This window comes from Podarcis liolepis (genome assembly GCF_965112155.1).
Source record: "Podarcis liolepis genome assembly, chromosome: Z".
NCBI lineage: Eukaryota > Metazoa > Chordata > Lepidosauria > Squamata > Lacertidae > Podarcis > Podarcis liolepis.
The window spans coordinates 35,294,440-35,303,080 of record NC_139570.1 but is presented as its reverse complement, the minus strand read 5'-3'; the positions used below and the strand labels follow the sequence as shown (position 1 = coordinate 35,303,080).

The window sequence follows — 8,641 nt, the reverse complement described above, 5'->3', positions numbered from 1 at the left end:
GGCGGATATGCTCCTGGAGACACCTAGCTTGGTTGTCCTGGGGGATTTTAACATCCATGCCGACACGACCTTACAAGGGGCCGCTCGGGACTTCGTGGAAAGCATGGCCTCCATGGGGCTGTCCCTGAATAAGTTTGGCCCAACTCATAGCCGCGGACATGCCTTAGACTTGGTGTTTACCTCTACGGATGTTGGTGATCTGACACTAACTAAAAGAAAAACAAAAGAAGTGCCATGGTCAGATCACTTCCTGGTGCAACTGGACTTCTCCGCAACCCTTCCCCTCTGCAGGGAGGTGGGACCGATTCAGATGGTCCGCCCCCGCCACTTAATGGATCCAATAGGCTTCCAGAGAGTGGTAGGGGATGCTTTATCCCAAGTTGATGGCCTTTCAGCTGATTCCCTGGTGGCACGCTGGAATGCGGAGTTAACCAGGGCTATTGACTGTCTGGCTCCGAAGCGCCCTCTCCGATTGCACGGAGCCCGGACAGCCCCGTGATTTTCCCCGGAGCTGAGGGTGATGAAACAATCGTTGAGACGGCTAGAGCGCCGGTGGCGGAAAACTCAATCTGAATCAGACTGGACACGGGCTAGAGCTCAACATCGAGCCTACCAAGTGGTAATGGCGACGGCGAAGAGGGCCTTCTTCACCGCCTCCATTGCATCTGCAGAAAACAGCAGCAGGAGACTTTTTCAGGTGGTTCACAATCTATTGGAACCACCTGCATCACCGGGGCCTGGTAGGGACCCCAAGATCTCCTGCAATGCTTTTGCAAAGCTTTTTGCAGATAAAGTCGCTCAGATTCAGAAGGAGGTAGACTCCACCGTGGGAGCAGGGCCAGGGCGGGAGAGTGCTAGAGTTCTGTCTAGTCCTGTTATATGGGATCAATTCCAATCTGTTACCTCCGAGGATGTGGACAGGCTGCTTGGACAAGTGAAACCAACCACCTGTCTCCTTGATCCTTGCCCATCCTGGCTGATAAAAGCGAGCCAGGAAGGGCTGGGCGACGGGCTCTGCAGGGTGGTGAATGCTTCCCTCTGTGAGGGAGCCTTCCCAGACCCGCTGAAAGAGGCGGTCATTAAACCGCTTCTTAAAAAAACATCTTTAGACCCAGCCAATTTGGCTAACTATTGCCCAGTCTCAAATTTACCATTCTTGGGCAAGGTGATTGAGCGGGTGGTTGCTGAACAACTCCAAGCACGCCTGGAGGATGCAGACCATTTGGATCCCTTCCAATCGGGATTCAGGCCTCACTATGGGACTGAAACTGCCTTGGTCGCTCTGGTTGATGATCTCCAGCAGGCTAGGGACAAAGGTAGGAGCTGTTTCCTAGTTCTGCTGGATCTCTCAGTGGCCTTTGACACCATCGACCATAACATCCTTCTGGACCGTCTTGAGGAGCTGGGAGCACTGTTATATGGTGGTTCCGCTCCTTTCTCCTGGGCCATGTCTAGAAAGTGGTGGGGGGGCTGGGCTCTCACTTGTGGGGTGCCTCAGGGATCTGTCCTCTCCCCCATGCTTTTTAATATCTATATGAAGCCGCTGGGAGAGATCATCAGGGGGTTTGGGCTGGGTGTTCATCAGTATGCAGATGACACCCAGCTCTACCTCTCCTTTAAATCAGAACCAGTGAAGGCAGTGAAGGTCCTGTGTGAGTGCCTGGAGGCGGTTGGAGGATGGATGGCGGCTAACAGATTGAGGTTGAATCCTGACAAGACAGAAGTACTGTTTTTGGGGGACAGGGGGTGGGCGGGTGTGGGGGATTCCCTGGTCCTCAATGGGGTAACTGTGCCCCTGAAGGACCAGGAGCACAGCCTGGGAGTCATTTTGGACTCACAGTTGTCCATGGCACAGGTTAATTCTGTGTCCAGGGCAGCTGTCTACCAGCTCCACCTGGTACGCAAGCTAAGACCCTACCTGCCCGCGGACTCTCTCACCAGAGTGGTGCATGCTCTGGTTATCTCCCGCTTGGACTACTGCAATGCGCTCTACGTGGGGCTACCTTTGAAGGTGACCCAGAAACTGCAATTAATCCAGAATGCGGCAGCTAGACTGGTGACTGGGAGTGGCCGCCGGGACCACATAACAGCGGTTCTGAGAGATCTGCATTGGCTCCCAGTACATTTCCGAGCACAATTCAAAGTGTTGGTGCTGACTTTTAAAGCCCTAAACGGCCTCGGTCCAGTATACCTGAAGGAGCGTCTCCACCCCCATCATTCAGCCCGGACACTGAGATCCAGCGCCGAGGGCCTTCTGGCGGTTCCCTCATTGCGAGAAGTAAGATTACAGGGAACCAGGCAGAGGGCCTTCTCGGTAGTGGCGCCTGCCCTGTGGAACGCCCTCCCAGCAGATGTCAAGGCAATAACTGACTACACTACACTACACTGACTGGCAGCAGCTCTCCAGTATCTTTGAGAGGGTTTCTTTCCCAGTCCTAACCTGGAGATGCCAGGCATTGAACCTCAAACCATTTGCATGCAAAGCAGATGTTCTGCCCCTGAGAAGGTGAAGGCAGCACTGTTGGAAACTGGTTTGGATTTTAGAGGAGGCAGTGAATCACATTACTTACTCCAGAGAGCTTTCTGTTCTGGAGCTGCTGAATGGCTTCCCTTCGTTCAAAGCCACTTCATAAAAGCTGTCCTCTGCGGGGTCTTGCTGAGCAAAATGAAATATCCTTTCACTGCTTGGGGCTGCTGATGTGTGGCACCAGGCAACACCACTACGTCAGTGGGGGATGCAGTTGCCTAGCAACCCCACGGATCCATCTCCTGCTAGGATGTGAATCCTGAATGAAACAGCAAAGATGCACGCTCACCAGCCAACAGCACTGAAGCACCTTGTGGATGGATGGACAACCCATTCCTTGCTCCTTACATGTGGCAAAGTGAAAGCCCAATTAATGTGTTACATGAAATGAACCAGAGGGGGGCGGCGAGAACTTCCAAAGGATGTCAGGTCCTACCACTGGTAACTCATGGAGACCAAAACAGGGTCTTGTGATGCTGGTGCAAAGTGGTAGCTTTATGTACGGTACTGAAGGGTGTGGGGGGTCTCTCAAAACTAGGTCTTCTACAACCAGTCATCATCACCTCCTCCACCTATCAGAATTCTGGTCTCTCAGGAAACCAAGGGCATTAGATTACATGTGCCCTATAGGACACTGCAGTAGTCTAGTGGCAAATTCAAAAGTGCAGGGTCCCTTCATGATATCCACAGCAACGCTTCTTCCTTGTCCACCGTTGCAGCCTTCAATGTTCTTCCCATGTACTTTCTCCAGAGGGACCCCAGGAGCCCATCCTCAGTGGCTGACTTTCATTGCGATTGGTACCCATCAGCAAAAAGGGTGAGAAGACATCTTCTCAGTGGCCAAAGAGCTAGCATCTTGAAGCCAATAGGGACACACCAGGCTTTATAAAAACCCTCACATCAATGTCAGTCCTGAGTAGCTACAGATGGGCATGCCTTGCCTCTTCCTGCCCCAACCTCCCAGCCTACCTTTGACCACATTTACTTCTGACCCTGTGGGAACTCTGATGTTTGCAGGGTCTTGACAATGAAGCAGGAATAATCTGACCTACTGTTATGTAACCTGGCAATGTGTCCGCTTCAGGAATACTGTGTGCTGTTCTAAGCAGGCCTTCTCAAAATAGGATATTTAAGTGCTACTGGGGGGGGATCTCACTCACTCCCCTCCCCCCCTAAATAAAACTGCCAGAGGGCTGGAACATTTTTTTCCTGACTGATAAAGGTTACATGAGCTGTAGCCTAGGGGTGGGGAACCGACTAACAGCACAAACCTATCCTTGTCCACTGGGTGGGAGTCAACGTGAGAAGATTGGTGCTCTCATAAAGGAAAGGCCTTTGTGTAATGAGGAACACAGTTGGGTGAATAGAGACCTTGTTGTCTCTCATGCACACACAGAAGACAGTTGTGCCCTGATTCCTGGAAAAGCTTGGTGGTGTGGTGATGAATAACGTTCTCATCCCTGTCTGAATTGGGGGACTCATGCAGTACCCCCAAAATGGCTGAAATATATTCAGACGCCCTGGAAGAATGGCAGATGAAGGTGATAGACTATATGGGATTGGCAGAAATGAGTGGCAGAATCCGAGACCAGGGAAAAGAGACAGCGGAAGAAGAGTGGAAGAAATTTAAGAACTATCTTAAGAAACATTGTAAAATTAATGAGTGTTAAAATGATGCGGCTTTAGAAAGTAAGTGGATTACAGCTGTAAAGATTAAGTTAAAAGAAAAGAAAGGTTAACAATTAGATAAAATTAAGGGTGAGGATTTGCTGAACTAAATATCTGAAATTGGAATGCAGAAAGGGGAGGTATGAGGTCGGGAAGTAAGTTTTAAGAAAATAAGGATTTGAAATTATGCTTGTTTTTTCTTGTTTGTGTTTGTTTGTATTGTTGTGTTTGATTATATAATTTGTGAAACTTTAATAAATATCTTTTTTTAAAAAAAAGAAATATATTCAGACGATACAGAAACCTGAAACTGATATAGACTGATATAGATACTTATGAACAAAGTATCATAAGAGTCTGTTGGATCAAGCCACTGTGGCTCATATAGCCCAGCCTCTTGTTCTCGTATAAGCTACCCAGATGCCCCAGTGGGAAAACAGAAAGCAAGACTAGTCTGGATAGCTCAGTTGGTGTGTGGTGCCGATAATGCCAAGGTTGCAGGTTCAATCCCCGTATGAGATAGCTGCATATTCCTGCATTGGAAGGAGTTGGACTAGATGATCCGCAAGGTCCCTTCCAACTCTACAGTTCTATGATTATAAGACCTGAGCACAAGAGCCCTCTCCCCTCCTGCTGTTTTCAGTAATTGGCTTTCAGAAGCACTGCTGCCTCCATCTGTGAAGGCAGAGCAGAACCCCTGTGGCTAGTAGCCATTATTCTCCTCTATGAATTTTCCCAATCCTCTTTCAATGCCACCTGAGTCGACTATGATTGCCTCTTGTGAGAGCAAGTTCCATAGTTTTAACTATGCATGATGCTCTTTAACATCTATTTGAAGCCATTGGATGTGGTCATTAGGGGTTTTGGAGTGAGGTATCATCTATATATGGGACGCTGGTGGCGCTGTGGGTTAAACCACAGAGCCTAGGACTTGCCGATCAGAAGGTCGGCGGTTCGAATCCCCGCAACGGGGTGAGCACCCATTGCTTGGTCCCTGCTCCTGCCAACCTAGCAGTTCGAAAGCACGTCAAAGTACAAGTAGATAACTAGGTACCGCTCCGGCGGGAAGGTAAATGGCATTTCCGTGAGCAGCTCAAGTTCACCAGAAGCGGCTTAGTCATGCTGGCCACATGATCCGGAATCTGTATGCCGACTACCTCGGCCAATAAAGTGAGATGAGCACCACAACCCCAGAGTCGGTCACGACTGGATCTAATAGTCAGGGGTCCCTTGACCTTTACCATCTATATGCTGATGACATCCACCACCACCTCCCTGTAACATCTGAATCAGGCAGGCCATTCAAGTACTGACCTGGTATCTGGTCAAGGTGATGGGCTGGATGGCAGCCAACAATCTGAAGCTGAATCCTAGCAAGATGGACACCCTGTGGGTGCATGGGTCCAGATGAGAGGTCAGTTGCCTGTTTTGGACAGGTTTGCAATCCCCACCACACCTCCAGATCAGGGTGCCTTCCAATAGTTTTTGCTTATATGTCAGCTACAACTATTCCTGGGCAGGGCAGCAGCTGACCTCAGAGAACTATCACATCCCACCATTTTCCAGTCAGGATCAACCCAGAGCTTGATTAGCCCTCATGGAAAAAATAGAAGCCTGCCAATCCTCCAGGATTACATACAGGAGCTGAGCAGGCAACATCTCCAAATAGAGGTCCAGACCTGAAAACGTCCCATTCCTGAGAAGTCAGACTCTTCATATCAGGTATATCCAACGTGGTGCCCTCCAATGTTGCTGGGCAACAACCTGCATTATCCCTGACCACCATTGGCTGTACTGGCTGAGACTGGTGGGTTTTGTAATCCAGCAACAGGTTACCCGTCTCACATGACCAGCCAGCTATAAAATTGTTCTGTTTCATGTTAGCAGCTCCCTGGGCAGGTATGGAATTTGGAGCTCCACAGTAGCAATAACAGGAACAGGACTAGGCCTGGAGTTGGGAATTTATCCTTGACAGAGATGTGAGCCTGTGGTCCTGCAGATGATATTGAACTACAAGTCCCAGCAACCCCTGCAAGCATGGCCAATGGTCAAGGAAGATGGGAGTCGGACTCCAGCAACATTAAGAAGGGCACAGGTTCCCCTTCCCTGACCCAAGAAGGAACAATTATTAGAGGAATTGAAGTTGAGATCTATGTTTAGTGAAGCCAGCTTCACGTGCGCAGGATTATGAACTAACCACAAAATAAGTAAGAACCAATTTTGGAGGGGCCTAGTCGAAAGTTAGAGCGAAAAAGAGCTCAAGATAAGATGCAAAGAGGCCTCTGCAAGTAGAAATTGGGCTGGGCAACATTTTCCAATGACTATGGTTGGCAGGTGCTGGGGTGAAAGAAAAGGGCAGAATAAAGTGTGTTTCATAATGGAAAGTTCTCACAGACTTTTTGGAATCTGACCTGTAATACATTACTAAGTAAAAGTCTAATTGAGAATCAGGTTTGAGCCTCTGTATTGAACCCCTTAAGTGAATTTTCTCCCACGGGATCCATTTGCCACCATGTCATTCCAGGGTTCTGTCCAAAGTGAGGTTGCAGCTAATTTTTAGAGGTTTCCCCCCTTAGACGAAACTTCCAAAGAATTCTGAGGAACTAGCTAAAATTCCCCAGTGGTGGTATTAGCCTTAAAACAGAAGAGAGTTCGAGAAAGATTGGATGCTCCCAACAACAAGTAAGAATCCAAAAGCCCACAAACAATCAAACAAACAAAAACAGAGGTACTATTATCACCATCGTCATTATTATTACTTCCTTTCAGAAAGAACAGTGTTTTTGTTGTCATTTTTTTTAAAGCTCCAACAAGATTGGCCACATTAACACTTCTTTAGTTTCATGCAGAGAGAGAGAAAAACTTGGGGTACTGGATTGTTTCATCATTCCTCTTTTACAATGTAGGCAAAATGGCAAAATGAATGCGGGGGGGGGGCAGAAAATAAAGAAATACAAAAGAGGTGGGGAGACAGCATTCAGAGGGGGTGCTGCAGACATCGCAAGTCCCAGATGCAAGGCCTGCCAAGAGCAAGAAGTTTGGGGCCTTTTGGGGTAGGGCAATGGATAGATGGACGAAAGACAACAGAGGGCACACTGACCCCCTTCTACCCCAGCCAGGCAGCACAGCAGACATATATAAGTTGTGGGGATCTTTCTTTCTTTGTTTCTTTCTTTCTTCTTTTTGGCTTAGATTTCTTCTGTGAGGGACAACACCCCTGCAGCATGAGTTTTTTTTGTTTGTTTGTTCTTTTTCGGAGACACGAGACAAAAAAATTATACAGCAGCTTTGACACACAAAAACCGGCAAATAAATAGCTACCGCTTGTTCAGAGGTCATTCAAAAGAAGAAAAAGCGTCTCACTTTTCTGTCACGCACACACACACAAAATGAGAGCATACAATAACAATGCCACACCCCAAATAATCAACATAATAATGTGTGTGTGTGTGTGTGTGTGTGTGTGTGTGTGTGTAGCATTGCAATTTGAACCACAAACCCAAATGAGGATGGACATCAATTTCAAATGGATTTTTAACCCCCCCCCCAACACACACACGTGCGACACCCCCAGGATTTTAAAAGCAAAAGCTTAGCTGCGATTAAGCCATCCACTCTGACAGTTCCGGTCCAGTCCAGTGGCGCCCTGACACAAGACGTCTTAATGGGACTCTAAATCTCCAGTCTGCATGATTCCCCCCCCCCCCATAAGAGATATTTTAAAATGGTGCTCGTTCTTAATCCATTAATCCATTTGAAACAAACAAAACAGAATATTAACATGTGAGAGTATTCTTCATGGCCCCAAGGAAATGGCGCTTATCTTTTCATCATCCTCTTCATCACTGCTTTCTCCTCCTCCGCCCCCACTTTTCTTTTTCTTTTTTTCCCTTTTTTTTTTTAATCGTTGTTAAATGCAGACGCTGGCAAATGGAGATGACGAGCTGGTTTTTGAGCACAAAGTGGTTGGGTTGACGTCACGCTCCAAGCACACCCCTCTCCCACGTATTTAGCGCGATGAGGGGCTGGCATAAGTCAGGCGAGAGAGTCTGGTCTGAGGTGGGTGTTTGATGGCACTGGAAGGGGGTTCCTTCAGGTGTGTCTGAAAAAAAGGGAGCAGAAAAGCAGTTAAAAGGGGGACAAAATTGTTACAAACATTTTGACTTGATGGACATTCCTATGCTTACAGACTAAGGCAACATTCACACCATACATTTGAAGCACAATATCACTTTAGGCAGCCATGGCTTCTCCCAAAGAATTCTGGGAACTGTAGTTCAGTAAGGGTGTTGAGAGTTCTTGTGAAAACTTACTATTCTCCTCACAGATCTACAATTTCCTGAGTTCCCTGCAAAGAGGGACTGATTCATTAAACCACTCTGGGAACCCCTCTATTATCACTCTAATGGCTGTCTGTTTTAGGTTTTATTAGTTCTAAATGAGATT

General features: G+C 47.7%; 1 protein-coding gene across 3 annotated transcripts in view; it reads right to left on the bottom strand.

Annotated features, from left to right (window-relative positions):
• Window positions 1–6,924: 6,924 nt before the first annotated feature.
• The window catches only part of NCS1 (neuronal calcium sensor 1), a 61,669-nt gene continuing 59,952 nt past the window's right edge, over window positions 6,925–8,641 (bottom strand). For all 3 annotated transcript variants that reach the window (XM_083485418.1, XM_083485420.1, XM_083485419.1), the window contains one exon: window positions 6,925–8,297. The gene's annotated coding sequence lies outside the window, so the exon portion shown is untranslated. The remainder of the gene's footprint in view (window positions 8,298–8,641) is intronic.